The 14,020-nt window shown below is 43.5% G+C and overlaps 1 pseudogene; it reads right to left on the bottom strand.

Moving 5' to 3' along the window:
* Positions 1–3,842: 3,842 nt before the first annotated feature.
* Positions 3,843–4,924, bottom strand: LOC139421831 (uncharacterized; annotated as a pseudogene).
* Positions 4,925–14,020: the final 9,096 nt, after the last annotated feature.

The following is a 14,020-nucleotide window of genomic DNA, read 5'->3' as shown; positions in this document are numbered from 1 at the left end:
GCAAGACTCCTTGAAGACGACATATGGCGTAATGAAATATGTCTTGATGTAAACAAGACATAACAGAAACAGATGCACTTACTCTACTTGCCAGCCATCAAGTGTACTGCAGGCAATATAACAGTCATGACCTTAGAGTGGACATATTGCCTATCATTGACTTTGTGTACTTCTCTGAACAGAATCTAATAATGATAGGTTTTGAAAGCAACATTAAAATATTAGGTGTTCATTTTCCAATCATCTTAGTGTAACCGATGTGAAATGGCTAGCTAGTTAGCGGTGGTGCGCACTTATAGCGTTTCAATCAGTGACGTCACTCGCTTTGAGACCTTGAAGTAGTGGTTCCCCTTGCCACTACTTCAAGAGTGTGTGTGTGTACAGTACCAGTCAAAAGTTTGGACACACCTTCTCATTCAAGGGTTTTTCTTTATTTTTTAATATTTTCTACATTGTAGAATAATAGTGAAGACATCAAAGCTATGAAATAACACATATGGAATCATGTAGTAACCAAAAAAGTGTTAAATCAACATATATTTTATAACTGATATTCTTAATAGTAGCCACCCTTTGCCTTGAAGACAGCTGTGCACACTCTTGGCATTAGCTCACCAGTCAACCTACTGTGTACTGAACATTCATATTGCAATGTACAGCCTTACCTAATTTCATAGACCCAAGATCCATAAGTATCAGTCTAGTCAGTGACACCCACAGAACACAACTGTGAAGAGTTTACACAAATATTAAGGTCGTAACTCTTATTGCAGGACTTTGAAACCACTGTGAAATGACACTAATGTGAAATGAGCCACATTAGCTCACCAGTCAATGGGCTGAATAGTGAGGTGATTACCCACAGTGGTAGCAATGCACGGCTATAACATTTACAGAAAATACAGATATGCCAATAGGGGGGGTGTTGCTTTCTATATTCAGAACCACATTTCTGTAAAGCTAAGAGAAGATCTTATGTTAAACACAATTTAAGTAAAATGGCTACAGGGTCATCTGCCTCACCAAAATTCTTATGGCAAGATGCTATAGACCACCAAGTGCTAACAGTCAATATCTGGATAATATGTGTGAAATGCTTGATAATATACAGTTGAAGTCGGATGTTTAAATATACTTAGGTTGGAGTCATTAAATCAAATCAGATTAATTTATATAGCCCTTCATACATCAGCTGATATCTCAAAGTGCTGTACAGAAACCCAGCCTAAAGCCCCAAACAGCAAGCAATGCAGGTGTTGAAGCACGTTGGCCCGGAAAAACTCCCTAGAAAGGCCAAAACCTAGGAAGAAACCTAGAGAGGAACCAGGCTATGAGGGGTGGCCAGACCTCTTCTGGCTGTGCCGGGTGGAGATTATAACAGAACATGGCCAAGATGTTCAAATGTTCATAAATGACCAGCATGGTCAAATAATAGGTCTGGGACAGGTAGCACGTCCGGTGAACAGGTCAGGATTCCATAGCCGCAGGCAGAACAGTTGAAACTGGAGCAGCAGCACGGCCAGGTGGACTGGGGACAGCAAGGAGTCATCATGCCAGGTAGTCCTGAGGCATGGTCCTACGGCTCAGGTCCTCCGAGAGAGAGAAAGAAAGAGAGAATTAGAGAGAGCATACTTAAATTCACACAGGACACTGGATAAGACAGGAGAAGTACTCCAGATATAACAAACTGACCCTAGCCCCCCGACACATAAACTACTGCAGTATAAATACTGGAGTCTGAGACAGCAGGGGTCAGGAGACACTGTGGCCCCCGATGATACCCCCGGACAGGGCCAAACAGGAAGGATATAACCCCACCCACTTTGCCAAAGCACAGCCCCCACACCACTAGAGGGATATCTTCAACCACCAACTTACCATCCTGAGACAAGGCCGAGTATAGCCCACAAAGATCTCCGCCACGGCACAACCCAAGGGGGGGCGCCAACCCAGACTGGAAGATCACATCAGTGACTCAACCCACTCAAGTGACGCACCCCTCCTAGGGAAGGCATGAAAGAGCACCAGTAAGCCAGCGACTCAGCCCCTGTGAATCAGAGAATCCCAGTGGAAAGAGGGGAACCGGCAAGGCAGAGACAGCAATGGCAGTTCGTTGCTCCAGATCCTTTCCGTTCACCTTCACACTCCTGGGCCAGACTACACTCATCTGAAGAGATGAGTCTTCAGTAAAGACTTAAAGGTTGAGACCGAGTTTGCGTCTCTCACATGGGTAGGCAGACCATTCCATAAAAATGGAGCTCATTATGAGAAAGCCCTGCCTCCAGCTGTTTGCTTAGAAATTCTAGGGACAATTAGGAGGCCTGCGTCTTGTGACCGTAGCGTACGTGTAGGTATGTACGGCAGGACCAAATCAGAGCGATAGGTAGGAGCAAGCCCATGTAATGCTTTGTAGGTTAGCAGTAAAACCTTGAAATCAGCCCTTGCCCTGACAGGAAGCCAGTGTAGGGAGGCTAGCACTGGAGTAATATGATATTTTTTTTTGGTTCTAGTCAGGATTCTAGCAGCCGTATTTAGCACTAACTGAAGTTTATTTAGTGTTTTATCCAGGTAGCCGGAAAGTAGAGCATCGCAGTAGTCTAACCTAGAAGTAACAAAAGCATGGATATATTTTTCTGCATCATTTTTGGACAGAAAGTTTCTGATTTTTGCAATGTTACGTAGATGTAAAAAAGCTGTCCTTGAAACAGTCTTGATATGTTCGTCAAAAGAGAGATCAGGGTCCAGAGTTATGCCGAGGTCCTTCACAGTTTTATTTGAGACGACTGTACAACCATTAAGAGTAATTGTCAGATTTAACAGAAGATCTCGTTGTTTCTTGGGACCAAGAACAAGCATCTCTGTTTTGTCAGAGTTTAAAAGTAGAACGTTTGCAGCCATCCACTTCCTTATCTCTGAAACACAGGCTTCTAGCGCGGACAATTTGGGGCCTTCACCAGGTTTCATTGAGATGTACAGCTGTGTGTCATCCACATAGTTAACAAAGTTAACATTATGTTTTCTAATGACATCCCCAAGAGTTAGAGTCAGAGGACAAAACATTCAAAGAGACAAACTGATATCTTTTCGACAGATAAGATCTAAACCAGGCCAGAACTTGTCCGTATATACAAATTTGGGTTTCCAATCTCTCCAAAAGAATGTGGTGATCAATGGTATCAAAAGCAGCACTAAGATCAAGGAGCATGAGGATAGATGCAGAGCCTCGGTCTGATGCCATTAAATGGTAATTTACCACCTTCACAAGTGCAGTCTCAGTGCTATGATGGGGTCTAAAACCAGACTGAAGCATTTCGTATACATTGTTTGTCTTCAGGAAGGCGGTGAGTTGCTGCGCAACAGCCTTTTCTAAACATTTTGAGAGGAATGGAAGATTTGATATAGGCCGATAGTTTTTTATATTTTCTGGGTCAAGGTTTGGCTTTTCAAGAGAGGCTTTATTACTGCCACTTTTAGTGAGTTTGGTACACATCCGGTGGATAGAGAGACGTTTATTATGTCCAACATAGGAGGGCCATGCACAGGAAGCAGCTCTTTCAGTAGTTTAGTTGGAATAGGGTCCAGTATGCAGCTTGAAGGTTTAGAGACCATGATTATTTTCATCATTGTGCCAATAGATACAGTATAGTACTAAAACACTTCAGTGTCTCTCTTGATCCTAGGTCCTGGCAGAGTTGTGCAGACTCAGGACAACTGAGCTTTGAAGGAATACGCAGATTTAAAGAGGAGTCTGTAATTTGCTTTCTAATGATCATGATCTTTTCCTCAAAGAAGTTCATTAATTTATTACTGCTGAAGTGAAAGCCATCCTCTCTTGGGGAATGCTGCTTTTTAGTTAGCTTTGCGACAGTATCAAAAATAAATTTAGAAAAGTTCTTATTTTCCTACATTAAGTTGGAAAAATAGGATGATCGAGCAGCTGTAAGGGCTCTTCGATACTGCACGGTACTGTCTTTCCAAGCTAGTCGGAAGACTTCCAGTTTGGTGTGGTGCCATTTCCGTTCCAATTTTCTGGAAGCTTGCTTCAGAGCTCGGGTATTTTCTGTATACCAGGGATCTAGTTTCTTATGACAAATGTTTTTAGTTTTTAGGGGTGCAACTGCATCTAAGGTATTGCGCAAGGTTAAATTGAGTTCCTCAGTTAGGTGGTTAACTGATTTTTGTCCTCTGACGTCCTTGGGTAGGCAGAGGGAGTCTGGAAGGGCATCAAGGAATCTTTGTGTTGTCTGTGAATTCATAGCACGACTTTTAATGCTCCTTGGTTGGGGTCTGAGCAGATTATTTGTTGCAATTGCAAACGTAATACAATGGTGGTCTGATAGTCCAGGATTATGAGGAAAAACATTGAGATCCACAACATTTATTCCATGGGACAAAACTAGGTCCAGAGTATGACTGTGACAGTGAGTACGTCCAGAGACATGTTGGACAAAACCCACTGAGTCGATGATGGCTCCGAAAGCCTTTTGGAGTGGGTCTGTCGACTTTTCCATGTGAATATTAAAGTCACCAAAAATTAGAATATTATCTGCTATGAATACAAGGTCCGATAGGAATTCAGGGAACTCAATGAGGAATGCTGTATATGGCCCAGGAGGCCTGTAAACAGTAGCTATAAAAGGTGATTGAATAGGCTGCATAGATTTCATGACTAGAAGCTCAAAAGACGAAAACGTCATTTTTTTTTTGTAAATTGAAATTTACTATCGTAAATGTTAGCAACACCTCCGCCTTTGCGGGATGCACGTAGGATATGGTCACTAGTGTAACGAGGAGGTGAGGCCTCATTTAACACAGTAAATTCATCAGGCTTAAGCCATGTTTCAGTCAGGCCAATCACATCAAGATTATGATCAGTGATTAATTCATTGACTATAATTGCCTTTGAAGTAAGGGATCTAACATTAAGTAGCCCTATTTTGAGATGTGAGGTATCACGATCTCTTTCAATAATGACAGGAATGGAGGAGGTCTTTATCCTAGTGAGATTGCTAAGGCAAACACCACCATGTTTAGTTTTGCCCAACCCAGGTCGAGGCACAGACACGGTCTCAATGGGGATAGCTGAGCTGACTACACTGATGGTGCTAGTGGCAGACTCTACTAAGCTGGCAGGCTGGCTAACAGCCTGCTGCCTGGCCTGCACCCTATTTCATTGTGGAGCTAGAGGAGTTAGAGCCCTGTCTATGTTGGCAGATAAGATGAGAGCACCCCTCCAGCTAGAATGAAGTCCCGTCACTCCTCAGCAGACCAGGCTTGGTCCTGTTTGTGGGTGAGTCCCAGAAAGAGGGCCAATTATCTACAAATTCTATCTTTTGGGAGGGACAGAAAACAGTTTTCAACCAGCGATTGAGTTGTGAGACTCTGCTGTAGAGCTCATCACTCCCCGAACTGGGAGGGGGCCAGAGACAATTACTCGATGCCGACACGGATTTACACGCTGAAGCCATGTTGCACTTGGTGACCTCTGACTGTTTCATCCTAACATCGTTGGTGCCGACGTGGATAACAATATCTCTATACTCTCTACACTCACCTGTTTTAGCTTTAGCCAGCACCATCTTCAGATTAGCCTTAACGTCGGTAGCCCTGCCCCCTGGTAAACAGTGTATGATCGCTGGATGATTCGTTTTAAGTCTAATACTGCAGGTAATGGAGTCGCCAATTTGTAAGAGCTAATGGTGGGAAGCTTCGGCGTCTCAGACCCCGTAACGGGAGGAGTAGAGACAAGTGAAGGCTCGGCCCCAGACTCCGACTAGTAGCTTAATTGGGAAAACCGGTTGAAAGTTTCTGTCGGCTGAATGAGCGATACTGGTTGAGCATTCCTACAGCATTTCCCTCCAGAAACAACAGCAAAGGACCTTGTGAAGATGCTGGAGGAAACAGGTACAAAAGTATCTATATCCACAGTAAAATGAGTCCTATATCAACATAACCTGAAAGGCCGCTCAGCATGGAAGAAGCCACTGCTCCAAAACCGCTATATAAAAGCCAGACTACGGTTTGCAACTGCACATGGGGACCAATGTCGTGCTTTTTGGAGAAATGTCCTCTGGTCTGATGAAACAAAAATAGAACTGTTTGGCCATAATGACCATCATTATGTTTGATGGAAAAGGGGGAGGCTTACAAGCCGAAGAACACCATCCCAACCGTGAAGCACGGGGGTGGCAGCATCATGTGTGGGGGTGATTTGCTGCAGGAGGGACTGGTGCACTTCACAAAATAGATGGCATCATGAGGGTGGAAAATTATGAGGATATATTGAAGCAACATCTCAAGACATCAGTCAGGAAGTTAAAGCTTGATCGCAAATGGGTCTCCCAGATGGACAATGACCCCAAGCATACTTCCAAAGTTGTGGCAAAATGGCTTAAGGACAACAACGTGAAGGTATTGGAATGGCCATCACAAAACCCTGACCTCAATCCTGTAGAAAATTTGTGGGCAGAACTGAAAAAGCATGTGTGAGCAAGGAGGCCTACAAACCTGACTCAGTTACACCAGCTCTGTCAGGGCCAAATTCACCCAACTTATTGTGGGAAGTTAGTGGGAAGCTGCCTGAAACGTTTGACCCAAGTTAAACAATTTAAAGGCAATGCTACCAAATACTAATTGAGTGTATGTAAACTTCTGACCAACTGGGAATGTGATGAAAAAAATACAAGCTGAAATAAATCATTCTCTCTGACATTTCACATCCTTAAAATAAAGTGGTGATCCTAACTGACCTAAGACAGGGAATTTTTACTAAGATTAAATGTCAGGAATTGTGAAAATGGAGTTTAAATGTATTTGGCCAAGGTGTATGTAAACTTCCAACTTCAACTATGTGTGATATCAACAGAGAAGTTTATTTTCTACGTGATTTCAATATTGACTGACATTCACCAAGCTGCCCACTCAAGAAAAAGCTTCAAACTGTAACCAGTATCTACAACCTGGTTCAGGTTATTGGTCAACCTACCAGGGTAGTTACAAACAGTACAGGAATGAAATCATCAACATGTATTGATCACGTCTTTACTAATGCGGCATAAATCTGCTTTAAAGTAGTATCCAAATCCATTGGATGTGATGATTACAATATAGTAGCTATAACTAGGAAAACCAAAGTTATAAAGGCTGGGTCTAATATAGTGTATAAGAGGTCATACAATAAGTTTTGCAGTGACTCTTATGTTGATGAGATAAATAATATTTGTTGGTCTATGGTGTGTAATGAGGAGCAATCAGATGCTGCACTTGACACATTTATGAAAATGCTTATTCCAGTTACTAAGAAGCATGCACCCAATAAGAAAATGACTGTAAAAACTGTTAAATCACCTTGAATTTTCTGTTGGTTAAGGGCTTGTAAGTAAGCATTTCACTGTTATATTCGGAGCATGTGACAAATCAAATTTGACTTGATTGATGAGGAATTGAAATATTGTATGGTTGAGAGGGCTAAGGCAAAAGGTAGGTTAAGTCTGGCAGCAGAACCTATTGGCAAGCATACTGCAAATTGAGAAATCATGTGACTAAACAGAATAAAAAGAAGAAGAAACTATACTATGAAAGAAAGAAAAATGGTATAAAGAATGATAGTAATAATCGTTGGAGCACCTTAAATGACATTTTAGCCAAAAAGGCAAACTCGACTCCATCATTCATTGAATCAGAGGGCTCATTCATCACAAAACCCACTGATATTGCCAACTACTTTAATGATTATTTTCATTGGCAAGATTAGCAAATTTAGGCATGACATGCCAGCAACAAAGTTTATCTGACCAAATTGTGAAAGACAAGCATTGTAATTTTGAATTCTGTAAAGTGAGTGTGGAAGAGGTGATTTTTTGTTGTTGTCTATCAACAATGACAAGCCACCGGGGTCTGACAACTTGGATGGAAAATTACTGAGGATAATAGAGGACGATATTGCCACTCCTATTTGCTTTATCTTACATTTAAGCCTACTAGAAAGTGTGTTCCCTCAGGCCTGGAGGGAAGCAAAAGTCATTCCGCCACCTAAGAATAGTAAAGCCCCCTTTACTGTGTCACGTATACTCCCTCTCTGGCCTCTAGGTCATCAGGCTACTGATTATTTCTCACACCAGTAACCATCGTCTCGCGCACCTGCACTTCATGACACTCACCTGGACTCCATCACCTCCTTGATTATCTTCCCGATATCTGTTACTCCCCTTGGTTCTTTCCTCAGGTGTTATTGACTCTGTTTTATGTCAGTGCGTTGTTTGCATTTCGTGTTCATTGTTTATTTTATTTATTAAACACCCTCTCCCTGAACTTACTTGCCGACTCTCAGCGCACTCGTTACATACTGGCTCAAATAGCCGACCAATCAGCCTGTTAACGACCCTTTGGAAACTTTTGGAAAAAATAGTTTGACCAGATACAATGCTATTTTACAGTAAACCAATTTCCAACAGACTTTCAGAATGTCCTTATAGGGAAGGACATTCAACTTACACAAATGACTGATGATTGGCTGACAGAAATTGATAATAAAAAGATTGTGGGGGCTGTTCTGTTAGACTTCAGTGCGGCATTTGGCATTATTGATCATAGTCTGCTGCTTGAAAAATGTATGTGTTATGGCTTTACACCCCATGCTATATTGTGGATAAAGAGTTACCTGTCTAACAGAACACAGAGGGTGTTGTTTAATGGAAGCCTCTCCAACATAATCCAGGTATAATCAGGAATTCCAGACATTCCCCAGGACAGCTGTCTAGGCCCCTTACTTTTTTCAAAATGTACTAACAACATGCCACTGTCTTTGAGTAAAGTCAAAGACTTTAAAATGCAAATCCATTTATAACATTTTTGACATGCGTTTTTCTGGATTTTTGTTGTTGTTGTTCTGTCTCTCACTGTTCAAATAAACCTACCATTAAAATTATAGACTGATCATTTCTTTGTCAGTGGGCACACGTACAAAATCAGCAGGGGATCAAATACTTTTTTCCCTCACTGTACACATCAGCTACTACAGCGAATGAAATGACTGCAACACTTAACAAAGAGCTGCAGTTAGGTTCAGAGTGTGTGGAAAGGAATAAGTTAATCCTAAATATTTCAAAAATTAAAAGCATTGTATTTGGGACAAATAATTCCCTAAACCTCAACTAAATCTTGTAATAAATAATGTGGAAATTGAGTAAGTTGAGGTGACTAAACTGCTTGAAGTAGCCCTGGATTGTAAACTGTCATGGTCAAAACATGTTGACACAACAGTAGCTAAGATGTGGAGAAGTCTGTCCGTAATGAAGTGCAGCTCTGCCTTCTTAACAACACTATCAACAAGGAAGGTCCTACTGGCCCTAGTTTTGTCGCACCTGGACTACTGTTCAGTCGTGTGGTCAGGTGCCACAAAGAGGGACTTAGGAAAATGACAATTGGCTCAAAACAGGGCAGCACAGCTGGCCCTTAAATGTACACAGCGAGCTAACATTAATTATATGTATGTCAATCTCTCATGGCTCAAAGTGGAGGAGAAATTGACTTCATCACTACTTGTTTTTGTAAGAAGTGTTGACAAGCTGAATGCTCTGAGTTGTCTGTTTATACCACTAGCACACAGCTCGGACACCCACGCATACCCCACAAGACATGCCACCAGAGGTCTCTTCACAATTCCCAAGTCCAGAACAGAACAGTCGCACAGTACTACATAGAGCCATGACTAAATGGAACTCCATTTCACATCAGGTAACTGATGCAAGGAGTAGAATCAGATTTTAAAAACAGATAGAAATACACCTTATGGAACAGCGGGCACTGTGAAGAAACACACACACAGGTACAGACGCATACGCACACACATGCTAGCACACGCACTCTACACAAGTACATTGTAATATTGTTGTATGGTGGTACTATACATTTTGTATTGTAGATACGGCAGGGCACAAAAGTATTTAGTCAGCCACCAATTGTGCAAGTTCTCCCACTTAAAAAGATGAGAGAGGCCTGTAATTTTCATCATCACTTCAACTATGACGGAGAAAATGAGGGGAAAAAATCCAGAAAATCACATTGTAGGATTTTTTATTTATTTATTTGCAAATTATGGTGGAAAATAAGTATTTGGTCACCTACAAACAAGCAAGATTTCTGGCTTTCACAGACCTGTAACTTCTTCTTTAAGAGGCTCCTCTGTCCTCCACTCGTTACCTGTATTGTACTTCCGGCGCCGACAGAGATGGCCGCCTCGCTTCGCGTTCCTAGGAAACTATGCAGTTTTTTGTTTTTTTACGTGTTATTTCTTACATTAGTACCCCAGGTCATCTTAGGTTTCATTACATACAGTCGAGAAGAACTACTGAATATAAGATCAGCATCAACTCACCATCAGTACGACCAAGAATATGTTTTTCGCGACGCGGATCCTGTGTTCTGCCTTACAAACAGGACAACGGAGTGGATCCTATGCAGCGACCCAAAAAAACGACTCCGAAAAAGAGGGAAACGAGGCGGTCTTCTGGTCAGACTCCGGAGACGGGCACAGCGCGCACCACTCCCTAGCATTCTTCTTGCCAATGTCCAGTCTCTTGACAACAAGGTTGATGAAATCCGAGCAAGGGTAGCATTCCAGAGGGACATCAGAGACTGTAACGTTCTTTGCTTCACGGAAACGTGGCTTACTGGAGAGACGCAATCCGAAGCGGTGCAGCCAACAGGTTTCTCCACGCATCGCGCAGACAGGAAAAAACATCTTTCTGGTAAAAAGAGGGGCGGGGGCGTATGCCTTATGACTAACGTGACATGGTGCGATGAAAGAAACATACAGGAACTCAAATCCTTCTGTTCACCTGATTTAGAATTCCTCACAATCAAATGTAGACCGCATTATCTACCAAGAGAATTCTCTTCGATTATAATCACAGCCGTATATATCCCCCCCCAAGCAGACACATCGATGGCTCTGAACGAACTTTATTTAACTCTCTGCAAACTGGAAACAATTTATCCGGAGGCTGCATTCATTGTAGCTGGGGATTTTAACAAGGCTAATCTGAAAACAAGACTCCCCAAATTTTATCAGCATATCGATTGCGCAACCAGGGGAGGAAAGACCTTGGACCATTGTTACTCTAACTTCCGCGACGCATATAAGGCCCTGCCCCGCCCCCCTTTCGGAAAAGCTGACCACGACTCCATTTTGTTGATCCCTGCCTACAGACAGAAACTAAAACAAGAGGCTCCCACGCTGAGGTCTGTCCAACGCTGGTCCGACCAAGCTGACTCCACACTCCAAGACTGCTTCCATCACGTGGACTGGGAGATGTTTCGTATTGCGTCAGATAACAACATTGACGAATACGCTGATTCGGTGTGCGAGTTCATTAGAACGTGCGTTGAAGATGTCGTTCCCATAGCAACGATTAAAACATTCCCTAACCAGAAACCGTGGATTGATGGCAGCATTCGTGTGAAACTGAAAGCGCGAACCACTGCTTTTAATCAGGGCAAGGTGTCTGGTAACATGACCGAATACAAACAGTGCAGCTATTCCCTCCGCAAGGCTATCAAACAAGCTAAGCGCCAGTACAGAGACAAAGTAGAATCTCAATTCAACGGCTCAGACACAAGAGGCATGTGGCAGGGTCTACAGTCAATCACGGACTACAGGAAGAAACCCAGCCCAGTCACGGACCAGGATGTCTTGCTCCCAGGCAGACTAAATAACTTTTTTGCCCGCTTTGAGGACAATACAGTGCCACTGACACGGCCTGCAACGAAAACATGCGGTCTCTCCTTCACTGCAGCCGAGGTGAGTAAGACATTTAAACGTGTTAACCCTCGCAAGGCTGCAGGCCCAGATGGCATCCCCAGCCGCGCCCTCAGAGCATGCGCAGACCAGCTGGCCGGTGTGTTTACGGACATATTCAATCAATCCCTATACCAGTCTGCTGTTCCCACATGCTTCAAGAGGGCCACCATTGTTCCTGTTCCCAAGAAAGCTAAGGTAACTGAGCTAAATGACTACCGCCCCGTAGCACTCACATCCGTCATCATGAAGTGCTTTGAGAGACTAGTCAAGGACCATATCACCTCCACCCTACCTGACACCCTAGACCCACTCCAATTTGCTTACCGCCCAAATAGGTCCACAGACGATGCAATCTCAACCACACTGCACACTGCCCTAACCCATCTGGACAAGAGGAATACCTATGTGAGAATGCTGTTCATCGACTACAGCTCGGCATTCAACACCATAGTACCCTCCAAGCTCGTCATCAAGCTCGAGACCCTGGGTCTCGACCCCGCCCTGTGCAACTGGGTACTGGACTTCCTGACGGGCCGCCCCCAGGTGGTGAGGGTAGGCAACAACATCTCCTCCCCGCTGATCCTCAACACTGGGGCCCCACAAGGTTGCGTTCTGAGCCCTCTCCTGTACTCCCTGTTCACCCACGACTGCGTGGCCACGCACGCCTCCAACTCAATCATCAAGTTTGCGGACGACACAACAGTGGTAGGCTTGATTACCAACAACGATGAGACGGCCTACAGGGAGGAGGTGAGGGCCCTCGGAGTGTGGTGTCAGGAAAACAACCTCACACTCAACGTCAACAAAACTAAGGAGATGATTGTGGACTTCAGGAAACAGCAGAGGGAACACCCCCCTATCCACATCGATGGAACAGTAGTGGAGAGGGTAGCAAGTTTTAAGTTCCTCGGCATACACATCACAGACAAACTGAATTGGTCCACTCACACAGACAGCATCGTGAAGAAGGCGCAGCAGCGCCTCTTCAACCTCAGGAGGCTGAAGAAATTCGGCTTGTCACCAAAAGCACTCACAAACTTCTACAGATGCACAATCGAGAGCATCCTGGCGGGCTGTATCACCGCCTGGTATGGCAACTGCACCGCCCTCAACCGTAAGGCTCTCCAGAGGGTAGTGAGGTCTGCACAACGCATCACCGGGGGCAAACTACCTGCCCTCCAGGACACCTACACCACCCGATGTCACAGGAAGGCCATAAAGATCATCAAGGACATCAACCACCCGAGCCACTGCCTGTTCACCCCGCTATCATCCAGAAGGCGAGGTCAGTACAGGTGCATCAAAGCTGGGACCGAGAGACTGAAAAACAGCTTCTATCTCAAGGCCATCAGACTGTTAAACAGCCACCACTAACACTGAGTGGCTGCTGCCAACACACTGACACTGACTCAACTCCAGCCACTTTAATAATGGGAATTGATGGGAAATGATGTAAATATATCACTAGCCACTTTAAACAATGCTACCTTATATAAATGTTACTTACCCTACATTATTCATCTCATACGCATACGTATATACTGTACTCTATATCATCGACGGTATCCTTATGTAATACATGTATCACTAGCCACTTTATACTATACTATGCCACTTTGTTTACATACTCATCTCATTTGTACATACTGTACCCGATACCATCTACTGTATCTTGCCTATGCTGCTCTGTACCATCACTCATTCATATATCCTTATGTACATATTCTTTATCCCCTTACACCTTGTACAAGACAGTAGTTTTGGAATTGTTAGTTAGATTACTTGTTATTACTGCATTGTCGGAACTAGAAGCACAAGCATTTCGCTACACTCGCATTAACATCTGCTAACCATGTGTATGTGACAAATAAAATTTGATTTGATTTGATTTGATTTGATTTGATTTATTAATGGCACCTGTTTGAACTTGTTATCAGTATAAAAGACACCTGTCCACAACCTCAAACAGTCACACTCCAAACTCCACTATGGCGAAGACCAAAGAGCTGTCAAAGGACACCAGAAACAAAATTGTAGACCTGCACCAGGCTGGGAAGACTGAATCTGCAATAGGTAAGCAGCTTGGTTTAAAGAAAACAACTGTGGGAGCAATTATTAGGAAATGGAAGACATACAAGACCACTGATAATCTCCCTCGATCTGGGGCTCCACGCAAGATCTCACCCCGTGGGGTCAAAATGATCACAAGAACGGTGAGCA

Source organism: Oncorhynchus clarkii, chromosome 12 (assembly GCF_045791955.1).
Source record: "Oncorhynchus clarkii lewisi isolate Uvic-CL-2024 chromosome 12, UVic_Ocla_1.0, whole genome shotgun sequence".
NCBI classification, from domain to species: Eukaryota; Metazoa; Chordata; class Actinopteri; order Salmoniformes; family Salmonidae; genus Oncorhynchus; species Oncorhynchus clarkii.
Note: the sequence above shows the minus strand (reverse complement) of the source record. Positions and strands in the feature narration are given on the sequence as shown.